At 39.0% G+C, this 18,456-nt stretch overlaps 1 non-coding gene across 1 annotated transcript; it reads right to left on the bottom strand.

Annotated features, from left to right (window-relative positions):
• Positions 1-17,150: 17,150 nt before the first annotated feature.
• Positions 17,151-17,269, bottom strand: LOC145396663 (5S ribosomal RNA). The gene has a single exon (XR_013896822.1). It is a non-coding gene; the product is annotated as a 5S ribosomal RNA (ribosomal RNA).
• Between the last annotated feature and the right edge of the window lie 1,187 nt (positions 17,270-18,456).

Below are 18,456 nucleotides of genomic sequence, written 5' to 3'. Positions count from 1 at the left end.
GTATGAAAACTACATGTAATATTTCCAGTTTCATTAGTCTACATTCACCTGAACAAAAATGTCTGGTGAGAATAGGAATAAAAGAGAAAAGATCTCTTTAGATGTTAGGGTTAAGTTAGAATTTTCTAATGAAGACAGTAAACACCCACCCTTTCCTATCAACATCTGAAATGAACCAGAATTTTGTGTGTGTGTTATATTGCGAAACAACACACACACACACACACACACACACACACACACACACACACACACACACACACACACACACACACACACACACACACACACACACACACTCACAGAAACACAGTAAAATATCACCTCGCCCTCCTAAAGGCAGGAGGTAAAAATTAGGAAAACTCATCGAAATATAGCTGCAGCGTTTATCAAAAAGCCTTTCCACATTATAAAAAATATGGCGGATGGTATTCGGTCGATTTCTTATCAAATCACTTCTAAAAGTAATGGTCGTCACATATCCAAATAGCTGCTATTTCCTGAAGGTTTGATGAAAGTTCGTCCACAACGCATCGAGATTTCCATAGGAATTGATGAGAGGGAAAATCAGAAAAGAGCTTTCCATTGTACCGTTGCTATTTCCAGACGGCTGCACCTACGTTACGGGAGACTTTCTGATCTGGATTGATTGGACACAGCATTCATCGACTTCTCCGCCTATTTGGGGGGAAAGAAAATTGTTTGAAGCCAGGAATGAACGGAGGCGTATTAAAGGGAATTCTGTGGATTTTCACACTAGTGTGTTCCAGTAACAGTGACGGTCTTGCATAATTTCGATTGTCAAGAGGTGAGAGGAGAGTTTTCGATTTCGTAAAGCAACCAAGGATAGTAAACTAGTCTTTTTCTCTTAAATGTGTTGGCCACCGGGAGCCTAGTCCCAGACCCCACAATGTCGAGGGGAATAACATGACACGGATAATCTAGTTTTTCTTTATTCAGGTTTAAATCATTTCGTAACATGTTATCTTGATCTTCTTATTCAATTTAATCATTAATAAGTTCGTAATGTTTGTCAGTGATGCAAACTATGCCGAAAGCAAGAAGATAATGATACCATTCACTACAATATGAAGGTGTAATATCCAACATAAACATCTCGATAAAGAAGTTCTACGAAGTCAACACTGCCAAAGTAATTTAAATTTTTATGTCTCATTTCTTCCTGTCATCTGTCTAAACTCACACTCTACCTGTATTACACGATGAATCATAACACTGAGACGATGAAAAGTAAATCGTACGTTACTTAAACTGAGAAGAAAAAAGGGGAGGCGGGTTACCGGACACTTGATCCTGGTCTCCCAGAATCAGAGTTTCAGAGCCAGTACCAACCCTCTCTCCTCCCCTAAAATCTTTAGCACAGTGACGTTTACATAAAGTTAACAACAGACCGACTGTTTTATTTTATTGAGGAGAGTCCTTTGAAATGAAATGGTGTATGAAAACTACATGTAATATTTCCAGTTTCATTAGTCTACATTCACCTGGACAAAAATGTCTGGTGAGAATAGGAATAAAAGAGAAAAGATCTCTTTAGATGTTAGGGTTAAGTTAGAATTTTCTAATGAAGACAGTAAACACCCACCCTTTCCTATAAACATATGAAATGAACCAGAATTTTTTGTGTGTGTTATATTGCGAAACAACACACAGACACACACTCAGACACACACACACACACACACACACACACACACACACACACACACACACACACACACACACACACACACACACGCACGCACGCACGCACAAAAACACAGTAAAATATCACCTCGCCCTCCTAAAGGCAGGAGGTAAAAATTAGGAAAACTCATCGAAATATAGCTGCAGCGTTTATCAAAAAGCCTTTCCACATTATAAAAAATATGGCGGATGGTATTCGGTCGATTTCTTATCAAATCCCTTCTAAAAGTAATGGTCGTCACATATCCAAATAGCTGCTATTTCCTGAAGGTTTGATGAAAGTTCGTCCACAACGCATCGAGATTTCCATAGGAATTGATGAGAGGGAAAATCAGAAAAGAGCTTTCCATTGTACCGTTGCTATTTCCAGACGGCTGCACCTACGTTACGGGAGACTTTCTGATCTGGATTGATTGGACACAGCATTCATCGACTTCTCCGCCTATTTGGGGGGAAAGAAAATTGTTTGAAGCCAGGAATGAACGGAGGCGTATTAAAGGGAATTCTGTGGATTTTCACACTAGTGTGTTCCAGTAACAGTGACGGTCTTGCATAATTTCGATTGTCAAGAGGTGAGAGGAGAGTTTTCGATTTCGTAAAGCAACCAAGGATAGTAAACTAGTCTTTTTCTCTTAAATGTGTTGGCCACCGGGAGCCTAGTCCCAGACCCCACAATGTCGAGGGGAATAACATGACACGGATAATCTAGTTTTTCTTTATTCAGGTTTAAATCATTTCGTAACATGTTATCTTGATCTTCTTATTCAATTTAATCATTAATAACTTCGTAATGTTTGTCAGTGATGCAAACTATGCCGAAAGCAAGAAGATAATGATACCATTCACTACAATATGAAGGTGTAATATCCAACATAAACATCTCGATAAAGAAGTTCTACGAAGTCAACACTGCCAAAGTAATTTAAATTTTTATGTCTCATTTCTTCCTGTCATCTGTCTAAACTCACACTCTACCTGTATTACACGATGAATCATAACACTGAGACGATGAAAAGTAAATCGTACGTTACTTAAACTGAGAAGAAAAAAGGGGAGGCGGGTTACCGGACACTTGATCCTGGTCTCCCAGAATCAGAGTTTCAGAGCCAGTACCAACCCTCTCTCCTCCCCTAAAATCTTTAGGACAGTGACGTTTACATAAAGTTAACAACAGACCGACTGTTTTATTTTATAGAGGAGAGTCCCTTGAAATGAAATGGTGTATGAAAACTACATGTCATATTTCCAGTTTCATTAGTCTACATTCACCTGAACAAAAATGTCTGGTGAGAATAGGAATAAAAGAGAAAAGATCTCTTTAGATGTTAGGGTTAAGTTAGAATTTTCTAATGAAGACAGTAAACACCCACCCTTTCCTATCAACATCTGAAATGAACCAGAATTTTGTGTGTGTGTTATATTGCGAAACAACACACACACACACACACACACACACACACACACACACACACACACACACACACACACACACACACACACACACACACACACACACACACACACACACACACGCACAAAAACACAGTAAAATATCACCTCGCCCTCCTAAAGGCAGGAGGTAAAAATTAGGAAAACTCATCGAAATATAGCTGCAGCGTTTATCAAAAAGCCTTTCCACATTATAAAAAATATGGCGGATGGTATTCGGTCGATTTCTTATCAAATCACTTCTAAAAGTAATGGTCGTCACATATCCAAATAGCTTTTATTTCCTGAAGGTTTGATGAAAGTTCGTCCACAACGCATCGAGATTTCCATAGGAATTGATGAGAGGGAAAATCAGAAAAGAGCTTTCCATTGTACCGTTGCTATTTCCAGACGGCTGCACCTACGTTACGGGAGACTTTCTGATCTGGATTGATTGGACACAGCATTCATCGACTTCTCCGCCTATTTGGGGGGAAAGAAAATTGTTTGAAGCCAGGAATGAACGGAGGCGTATTAAAGGGAATTCTGTGGATTTTCACACTAGTGTGTTCCAGTAACAGTGACGGTCTTGCATAATTTCGATTGTCAAGAGGTGAGAGGAGAGTTTTCGATTTCGTAAAGCAACCAAGGATAGTAAACTAGTCTTTTTCTCTTAAATGTGTTGGCCACCGGGAGCCTAGTCCCAGACCCCACAATGTCGAGGGGAATAACATGACACGGATAATCTAGTTTTTCTTTATTCAGGTTTAAATCATTTCGTAACATGTTATCTTGATCTTCTTATTCAATTTAATCATTAATAAGTTCGTAATGTTTGTCAGTGATGCAAACTATGCCGAAAGCAAGAAGATAATGATACCATTCACTACAATATGAAGGTGTAATATCCAACATAAACATCTCGATAAAGAAGTTCTACGAAGTCAACACTGCCAAAGTAATTTAAATTTTTATGTTTCATTTCTTCCTGTCATCTGTCTAAACTCACACTCTACCTGTATTACACGATGAATCATAACACTGAGACGATGAAAAGTAAATCGTACGTTACTTAAACTGAGAAGAAAAAAGGGGAGGCGGGTTACCGGACACTTGATCCTGGTCTCCCAGAATCAGAGTTTCAGAGCCAGTACCAACCCTCTCTCCTCCCCTAAAATCTTTAGGACAGTGACGTTTACATAAAGTTAACAACAGACCGACTGTTTTATTTTATTGAGGAGAGTCCTTTGAAATGAAATGGTGTATGAAAACTATATGTAATATTTCCAGTTTCATTAGTCTACATTCACCTGGACAAAAATGTCTGGTGAGAATAGGAATAAAAGAGAAAAGATCTCTTTAGATGTTAGGGTCTAAGAATTTTCTAATGAAGACAGTAAACACCCACCCTTTCCTATAAACATATGAAATGAACCAGAATTTTGTGTGTGTGTTATATTGCGAAACAACACACAGACACACACACACACACACACACACACACACACACACACACACACACACACACACACACACACACACACTCACAGAAACACAGTAAAATATCACCTCGCCCTCCTAAAGGCAGGAGGTAAAAATTAGGAAAACTCATCGAAATATAGCTGCAGCGTTTATCAAAAAGCCTTTCCACATTATAAAAAATATGGCGGATGGTATTCGGTCGATTTCTTATCAAATCACTTCTAAAAGTAATGGTCGTCACATATCCAAATAGCTGCTATTTCCTGAAGGTTTGATGAAAGTTCGTCCACAACGCATCGAGATTTCCATAGGAATTGATGAGAGGGAAAATCAGAAAAGAGCTTTCCATTGTACCGTTGCTATTTCCAGACGGCTGCACCTACGTTACGGGAGACTTTCTGATCTGGATTGATTGGACACAGCATTCATCGACTTCTCCGCCTATTTGGGGGGAAAGAAAATTGTTTGAAGCCAGGAATGAACGGAGGCGTATTAAAGGGAATTCTGTGGATTTTCACACTAGTGTGTTCCAGTAACAGTGACGGTCTTGCATAATTTCGATTGTCAAGAGGTGAGAGGAGAGTTTTCGATTTCGTAAAGCAACCAAGGATAGTAAACTAGTCTTTTTCTCTTAAATGTGTTGGCCACAGGGAGCCTAGTCCCAGACCCCACAATGTCGAGGGGAATAACATGACACGGATAATCTAGTTTTTCTTTATTCAGGTTTAAATCATTTCGTAACATGTTATCTTGATCTTCTTATTCAATTTAATCATTAATAACTTCGTAATGTTTGTCAGTGATGCAAACTATGCCGAAAGCAAGAAGATAATGATACCATTCACTACAATATGAAGGTGTAATATCCAACATAAACATCTCGATAAAGAAGTTCTACGAAGTCAACACTGCCAAAGTAATTTAAATTTTTATGTCTCATTTCTTCCTGTCATCTGTCTAAACTCACACTCTACCTGTATTACACGATGAATCATAACACTGAGACGATGAAAAGTAAATCGTACGTTACTTAAACTGAGAAGAAAAAAGGGGAGGCGGGTTACCGGACACTTGATCCTGGTCTCCCAGAATCAGAGTTTCAGAGCCAGTACCAACCCTCTCTCCTCCCCTAAAATCTTTAGGACAGTGACGTTTACATAAAGTTAACAACAGACCGACTGTTTTATTTTATTGACAGTCCCTTGAAATGAAATGCTGTATGAAAACCACATGTCATATTTCCAGTTTCATTAGTCTACATTCACCTGAACAAAAATGTCTGGTGAGAATAGGAATAAAAGAGAAAAGATCTCTTTAGATGTTAGGGTTAAGTTAGAATTTTCTAATGAAGACAGTAAACACCCACCCTTTCCTATCAACATCTGAAATGAACCAGAATTTTGTGTGTGTTATATTGCGAAACAACACACAGACACACACACACACACACACACACACACACACACACACACACACACACACACACACACACACACACACACACACACACACACAGAAACACAGTAAAATATCACCTCGCCCTCCTAAAGGCAGGAGGTAAAAATTAGGAAAACTCATCGAAATATAGCTGCAGCGTTTATCAAAAAGCCTTTCCACATTATAAAAAATATGGCGGATGGTATTCGGTCGATTTCTTATCAAATCCCTTCTAAAAGTAATGGTCGTCACATATCCAAATAGCTGCTATTTCCTGAAGGTTTGATGAAAGTTCGTCCACAACGCATCGAGATTTCCATAGGAATTGATGAGAGGGAAAATCAGAAAAGAGCTTTCCATTGTACCGTTGCTATTTCCAGACGGCTGCACCTACGTTACGGGAGACTTTCTGATCTGGATTGATTGGACACAGCATTCATCGACTTCTCCGCCTATTTGGGGGGAAAGAAAATTGTTTGAAGCCAGGAATGAACGGAGGCGTATTAAAGGGAATTCTGTGGATTTTCACACTAGTGTGTTCCAGTAACAGTGACGGTCTTGCATAATTTCGATTGTCAAGAGGTGAGAGGAGAGTTTTCGATTTCGTAAAGCAACCAAGGATAGTAAACTAGTCTTTTTCTCTTAAATGTGTTGGCCACCGGGAGCCTAGTCCCAGACCCCACAATGTCGAGGGGAATAACATGACACGGATAATCTAGTTTTTCTTTATTCAGGTTTAAATCATTTCGTAACATGTTATCTTGATCTTCTTATTCAATTTAATCATTAATAAGTTCGTAATGTTTGTCAGTGATGCAAACTATGCCGAAAGCAAGAAGATAATGATACCATTCACTACAATATGAAGGTGTAATATCCAACATAAACATCTCGATAAAGAAGTTCTACGAAGTCAACACTGCCAAAGTAATTTAAATTTTTATGTCTCATTTCTTCCTGTCATCTGTCTAAACTCACACTCTACCTGTATTACACGATGAATCATAACACTGAGACGATGAAAAGTAAATCGTACGTTACTTAAAGTGAGAAGAAAAAAGGGGAGGCGGGTTACCGGACACTTGATCCTGGTCTCCCAGAATCAGAGTTTCAGAGCCAGTACCAACCCTCTCTCCTCCCCTAAAATCTTTAGCACAGTGACGTTTACATAAAGTTAACAACAGACCGACTGTTTTATTTTATTGAGGAGAGTCCTTTGAAATGAAATGGTGTATGAAAACTACATGTAATATTTCCAGTTTCATTAGTCTACATTCACCTGGACAAAAATGTTTGGTGAGAATAGGAATAAAAGAGAAAAGATCTCTTTAGATGTTAGGGTCTAAGAATTTTGTAATGATGACAGTAAACACCCACCCTTTCCTATAAACATATGAAATGAACCAGAATTTTTTGTGTGTGTTATATTGCGAAACAACACACACACACACACACACACACACACACACACACACACACACACACACACACACACACACACACTCACAGAAACACAGTAAAATATCACCTCGCCCTCCTAAAGGCAGGAGGTAAAAATTAGCAAAACTCATCGAAATATAGCTGCAGCGTTTATCAAAAAGCCTTTCCACATTATAAAAAATATGGCGGATGGTATTCGGTCGATTTCTTATCAAATCCCTTCTAAAAGTAATGGTCGTCACATATCCAAATAGCTGCTATTTCCTGAAGGTTTGATGAAAGTTCGTCCACAACGCATCGAGATTTCCATAGGAATTGATGAGAGGGAAAATCAGAAAAGAGCTTTCCATTGTACCGTTGCTACTTCCAGACGGCTGCACCTACGTTACGGGAGACTTTCTGATCTGGATTGATTGGACACAGCATTCATCGACTTCTCCGCCTATTTGGGGGGAAAGAAAATTGTTTGAAGCCAGGAATGAACGGAGGCGTATTAAAGGGAATTCTGTGGATTTTCACACTAGTGTGTTCCAGTAACAGTGACGGTCTTGCATAATTTCGATTGTCAAGAGGTGAGAGGAGAGTTTTCGATTTCGTAAAGCAACCAAGGATAGTAAACTAGTCTTTTTCTCTTAAATGTGTTGGCCACCGGGAGCCTAGTCCCAGACCCCACAATGTCGAGGGGAATAACATGACACGGATAATCTAGTTTTTCTTTATTCAGGTTTAAATCATTTCGTAACATGTTATCTTGATCTTCTTATTCAATTTAATCATTAATAAGTTCGTAATGTTTGTCAGTGATGCAAACTATGCCGAAAGCAAGAAGATAATGATACCATTCACTACAATATGAAGGTGTAATATCCAACATAAACATCTCGATAAAGAAGTTCTACGAAGTCAACACTGCCAAAGTAATTTAAATTTTTATGTCTCATTTCTTCCTGTCATCTGTCTAAACTCACACTCTACCTGTATTACACGATGAATCATAACACTGAGACGATGAAAAGTAAATCGTACGTTACTTAAACTGAGAAGAAAAAAGGGGAGGCGGGTTACCGGACACTTGATCCTGGTCTCCCAGAATCAGAGTTTCAGAGCCAGTACCAACCCTCTCTCCTCCCCTAAAATCTTTAGGACAGTGACGTTTACATAAAGTTAACAACAGACCGACTGTTTTATTTTATTGAGGAGAGTCCTTTGAAATGAAATGGTGTATGAAAACTACATGTAATATTTCCAGTTTCATTAGTCTACATTCACCTGGACAAAAATGTCTGGTGAGAATAGGAATAAAAGAGAAAAGATCTCTTTAGATGTTAGGGTCTAAGAATTTTCTAATGAAGACAGTAAACACCCATCCTTTCCTATAAACATATGAAATGAACCAGAATTTTTTGTGTGTGTTATATTGCGAAACAACACACAGACACACACTCAGACACACACACACACACACACACACACACACACACACACACACACACACACACACACACACACACACACACAGAAACACTGTAAAATATCACCTCGCCCTCCTAAAGGCAGGAGGTAAAAATTAGCAAAACTCATCGAAATATAGCTGCAGCGTTTATCAAAAAGCCTTTCCACATTTAAAAAAATATGGCGGATGGTATTCGGTCGATTTCTTATCAAATCCCTTCTAAAAGTAATGGTCGTCACATATCCAAATAGCTGCTATTTCCTGAAGGTTTGATGAAAGTTCGTCCACAACGCATCGAGATTTCTTTAGGAATTGATGAGAGGGAAAATCAGAAAAGAGCTTTTCATTGTACCGTTGCTATTTCCAGACGACTGCACCTACGTTACGGGAGACTTTCTGAACTGGATTGATTGGACACAGCATTCATCGACTTCTCCGCCTATTTGGGGGGAAAGAAAATTGTTTGAAGCCAGGAATGAACGGAGGCGTATTAAAGGGAATTCTGTGGATTTTCACACTAGTGTGTTCCAGTAACAGTGACGGTCTTGCATAATTTCGATTGTCAAGAGGTGAGAGGAGAGTTTTAGATTTCGTAAAGCAACCAAGGATAGTAAACTAGTCTTTTTCTCTTAAATGTATTGGCCACAGGTAGCCTAGCCCCAGACCCCACAATGTCGAGGGGAATAACATGACACGGACAATCTAGTTTTTCTTTATTCAGGATTAAATCATTTCGTAACATGTTATCCTGATCTTCCTATTCAATTTAATCATTAATAACTTCGTAATGTTTGTCAGTGATGCAAACTATGCCGAAAGCAAGAAGATAATGATACCATTCACTACAATATGAAGGTGTAATATCCAACATAAACATCTCGATAAAGAAGTTCTACGAAGTCAACACTGCCAAAGTAATTTAAATTTTTATGTCTCATTTCTTCCTGTCATCTGTCTAAACTCACACTCTACCTGTACACCAGGAAACCATTTACTACGCTGGGTGGTAACCATATAACCAAATTTTGGTGCCTGGTGGTTTAGTGAGTAATTATTGCGCTCCAATCGGATTGAGCAGGTGAAGGTTTATATCCAAGGGCTGGTTGGGGTTGATTGCTCATGTAATGCCACTCAGGGATGAGTGGCTGGTCACTCTCATCTTAAATGTCGGGACCAACTGCTTAGCCCCGGGCTCCTACGCTCCTCATGGGGCAATGTAGGATTGGATGATGAATGGATACATATATATATATATATATATATATATATATATATATATGTATATATATATATATATTTATATATATCTATATATCTATATATATATATATATCTATATATATATATATATATATATATATATATATATATATATATATATATATATATATATATATTGTTACATAGCCTATGATTTCATCATCCTTTGTGTAATTTTAACGCACAGTATGCTGCATGTTTGATCATGAGCGTGTTCTGCCTCAGTCCCCCCTTCTACCGTTATAGTAGAGTAAGTCGTCCTTTCTCTTGTTCAGAGCAGGATTTTCAGCTCTTTGTCCCCATGGCTTCATTTGCGCGTCCTTCTTACAAGTTGCATCAAGCTCTGCCGGCCCCTATATAATGAGCTCAGTCTCTGCATCATTGCCACTTAGATCTACTCCTCATTTTGCTCACATCTCTGTCCTCCCCTGTACAGTTATTATTATTGTGAGTGCTCAGGAAGTCTCCAACCATCTAGCAGCTGTGTAATTTGAGTATAAGTGTCATTGCATTTCTTCTAGTGCTGTGTAGCATCGGGTGTTGATTCTTAGGCCTAATAGGGTTTTTGTGATTCATATATTTTTATGTCAGTCATCATTAATAATATTTTGTATCTGTAATAATATATCTGGCATTCACTGAGTATTATCTGGTATCTCATTTTAACAGGGCTGACTTAGATAAATTTACACTTGCTAATTTCTTGTTAATAGAGGCTATTCCAGTTAACCATATATTTAACCTGTTTTTTGCCATTACATTATCCTTATGAGTCCTGAATGTTTTGTTGTTAGTTTGAGCATTAAACTTTAACTTGTAATTTTACCTAACTCTTTTATTTTGAACCTGGACCTTTGCGGAACAGTTTTCTCTGTTCCGTAACATAAATTTGGCGACCTGTTATCAGGATATTCAGGATTTTATCATAAGGATATTTCTTGATATTTTGTGACTGTGATTTATTCATGATGTCTACTATTACTACACTTGATGAAGCCAAAGATTTTTTGTCAAGTGTGCAAACAGTGTGTGATGTAGAAAACAGAACAAAGAATGAACTTAAGCTTGTTGCTCAACAATTGGGAATTGCAGTTCATTCTCATCATTCTAAAGATCAAATTGTTGGCATGATTAATAAAAGCTTGTTTTATGTAACTCCTCCAAATGAGCAAACGCAGATTGAATTAGCTAAGTTACAGCTAGCCCTGCAGGAGGCTCGTGTTAAGGAGGCTGAATTTCAAGCACGTGCTAAGGAGGCTGAGTCTCAGGCTAAGGAGGCGGAGTCTCAGGCTCGTATTCAGGAGGCTGAATTTCAGGCAAATGCTCGTATTCAAGGGGCATAGGTACAGGCTCAGGCACAAATTGAACTTGCCAGGATTCAGGCAGACCATGAGTATTGCATGAAACAAGGTGGAACTGGATCATCTAGCTCTGATGATTTTGACGTGGCTAAAAATGTTAAACTTGTCCCTTCTTTTTATGAATCTGATTTAACAAAGTATTTTCAGTTGTTTGAGAGGGTAGCTACAGGTTTTAATTGGCCAAAAAAGTATTGGCCAGTACTCCTTCAAACTGTTCTCACCGGTAAAGCTCAAGTAACTTATGCATCTTTGCCTCAGGATCAATGTGATAATTATGATGTAGTTAAGAGCTTGATTCTTAAGGCCTATGAGCTTGTTCCTGAAGCCTATAGAGTAAAATTTAGGACAACTTATAAGCAAGATAAGCAATCCCATGTTGAGTATGCAAAAATCAAAGAAGATCTGTTAGAGCAGTGGTTAAATTCTAAGAATGTGGATTCTGATTTTGACAAATTTAAGCAGATGATTTTGCTGGAGGACTTCAAAAGGTGTGTTTATAAAGATGTAAGCTTATATCTTGATGAGAGAAGAATAGATAATTTGTCTGATGCTGCAGTTTTAGCTGATGAATATGTTCTCACTCACAAGAGATATTCTAAAGAAAAAGGGAAAGCTGAAAGTAAGTACGTTGCCACTACTCAGAGTACAGGTAACAGGAAAGAGAATAAAGATGATGTTTCTCAGGAAGTAAATACCAGCTCCACCTCTAGATTTCAGAAAAGTAAATGTACTTATTGTAGTAAGCTTGGTCATAGGAGGGAGAAATGTTTCAGGAGACAGCGTGATGTGAACAAAAAGGAGTCTTTAAATATTCAGTCAATTGGTCTAGTGTCCGCCCTTGAGAGTTCCCATAATTCTTTAACTGAGTTAACTGAACCTGCTTTGAGGGGTAACTTAAATTCTCATGATGGAGTTTCTCTTTTGAGCAGTAACTTGGGTGACACTCTCAAGAGTTCATGTGCTAATTTCCTGTCTGATGGTTTTGTCAGTCCTCTGGACAGTAATGACAGGAAATCAGTTAAAATATATCGTGATACAGGTGCTTGCCAATCCCTTATGCTGACCAGTGTTCTAGGCTCTAATGTTAATTCCTCTGATGAAACTGTAATCTTACAAGGTGTAGGGAATAATTACTTCTCTGTCCCTCTGTGCAGAGTGAATTTAGAGTCTGGTTTTGTTAATGGTTCCGTTATGGTTGGGTTGGTTGAGACACTCCCAATGTCAGGTGTAACTTTCTTACTTGGAAATGATATTGGTGGAAGTCAAGTGTGTCCAGCTCCTCAGTTGTCTAGTGAGCCAGTGGCTGCGACCCAGGATTGTGATGTCCCTGATGTGTTCCCTGCATTTGCTGTCACTAGGGCTAAGTCTAAAGTTACTGGTGATTTATAGGATAATGATGATGATGTTGTTATCCTAGCTGACACTTTTCTTGCTAATTTGGACATCTCACCAGATGAGGCAGTACCCCGTAGTGTTGATAATTTGTCTCAAGAGTTGGTTGAGTTGCAGGTTGCTGACCCTGAGTTGAAAGGTCTAGCTAACTCTGCTTCCAGTGAGGAAGAGTCAGCTGGTGCTTCTACTTGTTATTATATAAAGTCAGGAGTACTTATGAGAAAGTGGAGACCCCCAACGCCATCAGCCGACTGTGAGTGGGAGGTTGTACATCAAGTTGTCATCCCTCGTGTTAGTAGGCAGGATATCATTAGAGTGGCTCATGATTCCAGTTTGGCAGGACACCTTTGAGTGAGGAAGACTGTGGCACGCATTTTGAAACACTTCTACTGGTCAGGTATCTTCAGGGATGTTTCCTGGTATTGTAAGTCTTGTCACACCTGTCAAGTTGTGGGGAAGTGTAATCAGACCGAAAAGGTTGCATCTCTAGTTCCCATTCCTCCTTTTGAGGCGCCATTCACCCGTATGTTGGTGGATATTGTGGGCCCTCTTCCTAAGACTTCTTCAGGATTTTCTTATGTGTTGACCCTGATTGATATGGCTACTCGTTATCCAGAAGCCATTCCACTTAGAAATATCTCAGCAAAGAACGTGGTTAAGGAAATGCTAGGGCCTTCACAAAGTTTGGTCTGCCCAAGGAGGTACAGTCAGACCGGGGAAGTAATTTCGTGTCAGATGTTTTCAAGCAGTCTCTGAAAGAGTTGGGCATCTCCCAGATCACGTCTTCAGCTTACCATCCCCAGACCCAAGGAGCGTTGGGGAGATATCATCAAACACTCAAATCGATGCTCAAGAAATACTGTTTGGAACATCAGAAAGACTGGGATAAAGGTCTTCCATTCGTTGTGTTTGCCGCAAGAGAATCTCTAAATGAATCACTGGGCTTCTCACCCTTTGAACTACTATTTGGCCATGAAGCAAGAGGACCCCTTAAGTTACTCAAGGAATGCTGGCTGTCGGAGGAAGACGACGTCAACCTGCTGGAGTATGTGATGAAGTTCAAAGAACGGCTGTCCATTGCTTTACAGCTGGTGAGAGAGAATTTAGGAGCTGCTCAGGAGAAGATGAAGACTTGGTATGATAAGAAGTCCAGGTTACGCCACTTTCAGCCAGGAGATCAGGTTTTGATTCTGCTACCGGTGCATGGGCAACCTCTTCAAGCCAAGTTTAGTGGTCCTTATTTCGTGGAGAAGAAACTCAGTGATGTCAACTATGTCATCGCCACACCAGATCGTAGAAAGAACAAGCAACTTTGTCATATCAACATGCTAAAGTTATATCACAGGCGGGATGAAAATAACCCAATCTGCACTGTAGCTGTTCCACCCGAGTCTGCAAGTGAAGTTCTCCCATGCAGTATGAGCCTGAGTGATAGTTTGGGGAAGAATCCTGATATCATGAATGATCTCCAGACTAAGCTTTCTCATCTACCTCCCGAGGAAAGGCAGGAGTTTTCGGCATTACTGCGGGAATACCCGCAAGTGTTCCGTGCCATTCCAGGAAGAACCACTGCATGATGTCGATGTTGGAGACGCAAAGCCAATTAAATTGCCTCCTTACCGTGTGAACCCAGTGAAAGTTCCTCTCATCCAGAAGGAGCTTGGCTACCTGTTGGACCACAAGATGATTGAGCCCTGTCAGAGCGAGTGGAGTTCTCCTGTCACTCTAGTCCCTAAGCCAGGTGGGTCACAGCGGCTTTGCATCGACAGCAGACGTGTTAATCAGATAACCAAAACAGACACTTACCCTCTCCCTCGTGTGGAAGATTGCATAGACAAGATCGGAAAGGCTAGGTACATAAGTAAGTTTGATTTGTTAAAGGGATACTGGCAAGTACCTATGACTGAACGTGCTAGGGAGATCTCATGTTTTGTAACACTAGGAAAGACTTTTGCATGTTCTGTAATGCCATATGGTATGAAGAATGCACCAGCCACATTTCAGAAGCTCATGAATGTTGTAACAGAGGGTTTGGCAGGGTGTGTTGTTTATATTGATGATGTATTAATCTTCAGTGACAACTGGAAAGATCACCTATGCCATGTCAGTAAATTTCTTGAGCGTTTGGTTCATGCTAATCTTGTAGCTAATTTATCAAAGTGTGAGTTTGGTCAAGCTAAAGTTCAGTACCTTGGGTACGTAATTGGTGATGGACACGTTGCACCACCAGCAGCTAAGGTTCAGGTTATAAGTGATCTTCCCAGACCTAAAAGTAGGAAAGAGCTACAAAGATTTTTGGGAATGGTAGGTTATTACAGGAGATTTGTTCTTAACTTTTCAATTCTTGTATCACCACTTACAGACCTACTGAAAAAGGGAGTTAAATTTGTCTGGACCGATAACTGTGAATCCTCTTTCAACAAACTTAAAGCTCTCCTATTAAGTCAGCCAGTGCTCGCTACTCCAAATTTTGCTAAGCCTTTTAAGATGTCTGTTGATGCAAGTGATACAGGAGCTGGGGCTGTTTTGCTGCAAGAGGATGATCAGGGTATTGAACATCCTGTATCTTATTACAGTAAGAAGTTCACTCCACCTCAAAAGAACTACTCAACTATTGAGAAAGAGCTTTTGGCCTTGATTTTGGGTTTACAACATTTTTCATTTTATTTGTGTTCTGGTTTTGACCCCATAGTCATTTATACCTATCATAACCCACTGAAATTCCTTAGTAAGTTTAAAGATAAAAATCAGAGATTGACAAGATGGAGTCTACTTCTTCAGGAGTATTCATTAGACATACAACATGTCAAGGGGAAAGAAAATGTTATTGCAGATTGCTTATCTAGACTTTAGACAGATTGTTTTAGAGTAATAAGAAATTTCCTTTGTAAATTTCTTTTTCTTTGTGGGGAGGTGTTACATAGCCTATGATTTCATCATCCTTTGTGTAATTTTAACGCACAGTATGCTGCATGTTTGATCACGAGCGTGTTCTGACTCAGTCCCCCCTTCTACCGTTATAGTAGAGTAAGTCGTCCTTTCTGTTGTTCAGAGCAGGATTTTCATCTCTTTGTCCCCATGGCTTCATTTGCGCTCCCTTCTTACAAGTTGTATCAAGCTCTGCCGGCCCCTATATAATGAGCTCAGTCTCTGCATCATTGCCACTTAGATCTACTCCTCATTTTGCTCACATCTCTGTCCTCCCCTGTACAGTTATTATTATTGTGAGTGCTCAGGAAGTCTCCAACCATCTAGCAGCTGTGTAATTTGAGTATAAGTGTCATTCCATTTCTTCTAGTACTGTGTAGCATCGGGTGTTGATTCTTAGGCCTAGTAGGGTTTTTGTGATTCATGTATTTTTATGTCAGTCATCATTAATAATATTTTGTATCTGTAATAATATATCTGGCATTCACTGAGTATTATCTGGTATCTCATTTTAACAGGGCTGACTTAGATAAATTTATACTTGCTAATTTCTTGTTAATAGAGGCTATTGCAGTTAACCATATATTTAACCTGTTTTTTGCCATTACATTATCCTTATGAGTCCTGAATGTTTTGTTGTTAGTTTGAGCATTAAACTTTAAATTGTAATTTTACCTAACGCTTTTATTTTGAACCTGGACCTTTGCGGGACAGTTTTCTCTGTTCCGTAACAATATATATATATATATATATATATATATATATATATATATATATATATATATATATATATATATATATATATACATATATGTGTGTGTGTGTGTGTGTGTGTGTGTGTAATATAAACTGTAGCTGTGTGAAGATCATCCCTGGATTCCCTGGGGAATGTTGAATCTTTAATTCCGTTATAGCTTATGGACCTTGCACGACCTTGCACCTTTTGATACCATTGCGGATTGAAACTCGCTGACAGTCCCCTGTCGGGACTTTCCTGCTTCGCACAGGTCTGATTCTTCCCCGAACGTCGAGAGTATCCTTTCGACCCATACTTCTTTGCTGCGTGCATTTTATATCCATCACGTAAAAAAAATTTAGTTAATACCTTCCATCGAGTCAACGAACTTTTGACCGTGATTCATTCATTCATTGCCAGACGCCATGTATCCCAAACGGGGTGGCCAAGGGCTCAGAGTTAATTGTTTTACAGGGAGGGGCACTAATCCTCCACCAACCCCACTTGACACGTAGGGAGAACGTTATGCCAACAGCATCTGGTGTTCCCAGGCGGTCACCCATCCAAGTACTAACGAGACCCAACGTTGCTTAACTTCGCTGATCGGACGGGAAGCGGTGTACTCAACGTGATATGGCCGTTAACCTGAAATTTGTAACTCATCGTAAAGAAACCTGTCATATGTGCATATTTCAGGGTCAGTTTTCACATGTTTCCTTCGTTGTGCATATTATAAGACTTTTGACTTCGTGATTCAGATGACGCATGTTTTTATTATAATATTTTCGTTTCTAGACGCTATTCATTGATATTACGATTGATTTTTCTCGCAGGTGAGGATAGATATGGCCTTCATCAGTACCTTACCTCTTGGGAACACTTCTGAGCTGTAAATAATCGTCTTGTAATGGCAGATATAAATAATAATATTAATAAAAAAAAAAGGTTCTCTGGTGAATAAGTTAGCCTCTTCATTCCGGTTTTGCATACTTTGTTATTCTCGCTGTCTTCAGACGACTTCAATTAATTTAGATGGGACTTTTCGAACTAAAGGTATTAATTACAGCCTTCATACACACTATCAAAGGAATGTCTGAAGTTGGAAAGAATCGTCTGCTGGTAGCAAGAATTAAAAAAAAAAAAAAAGTCACCGGATTAAAGGTGTTACTTTCGGAAGGGGGAGGGGGAGTAGTGTAGAATAGTATCCACAAGTCCTTATAATGTCTCTTGTCTGTTCAAAAGGTCAAAATGAATATATAAATTGGTTACTTTAATCGGTAACGGTAATCAAATATCCTCTTCGAACTCAAGGAACTCATAACTAGGACAATGAAGTCGAGTATACTTCATCACGTCACTAGGGTGACTTTTTTTTTTTTTTTTCACTCGCTTCGTGATATTATTCGACGAGATTATTCAGCTTATGAAAGATCTTTGCTGAAGTGTTTAATGAAAGCTTTATAAAAATCCTGCAATAGTAGTAGCAGGAACCTTGACGACATATGGAAACAGCACATAAGTAATGTATACAAATTTCTCTGACGATTTGATTAAATATTTATCATATAATTCACGTATACCGGTAATTCAAAAATTCATCCTAATATAATAATGTTTCCACTGTTTCAGGTAATTAGTTGTACAGTGCCTGGTCTACGTGCTGTACTGTAGGTAAGTACCAGTTTTATCCAGTCTGTAGTTTGTTTCATTTAGAATGTGGTTGGCAACCGAATTCTTCATATTCCTTCTATTATTTGATAAACTCGTGTATATATATATATATATATATCACTTATTAACAGATCTGCGGGTTGTCCTACACATCTTCGTTT

The sequence above is a fragment of the Coenobita brevimanus genome, chromosome 38 (assembly GCF_032717465.1).
Source record: "Coenobita brevimanus isolate Jiangsu-jjx chromosome 38, ASM3271746v2, whole genome shotgun sequence".
Taxonomy (NCBI): Eukaryota; Metazoa; Arthropoda; class Malacostraca; order Decapoda; family Coenobitidae; genus Coenobita; species Coenobita brevimanus.
The sequence above is the reverse complement of the archived record's forward strand: the minus strand, read 5'-3'. Positions and strand labels throughout refer to the sequence as shown.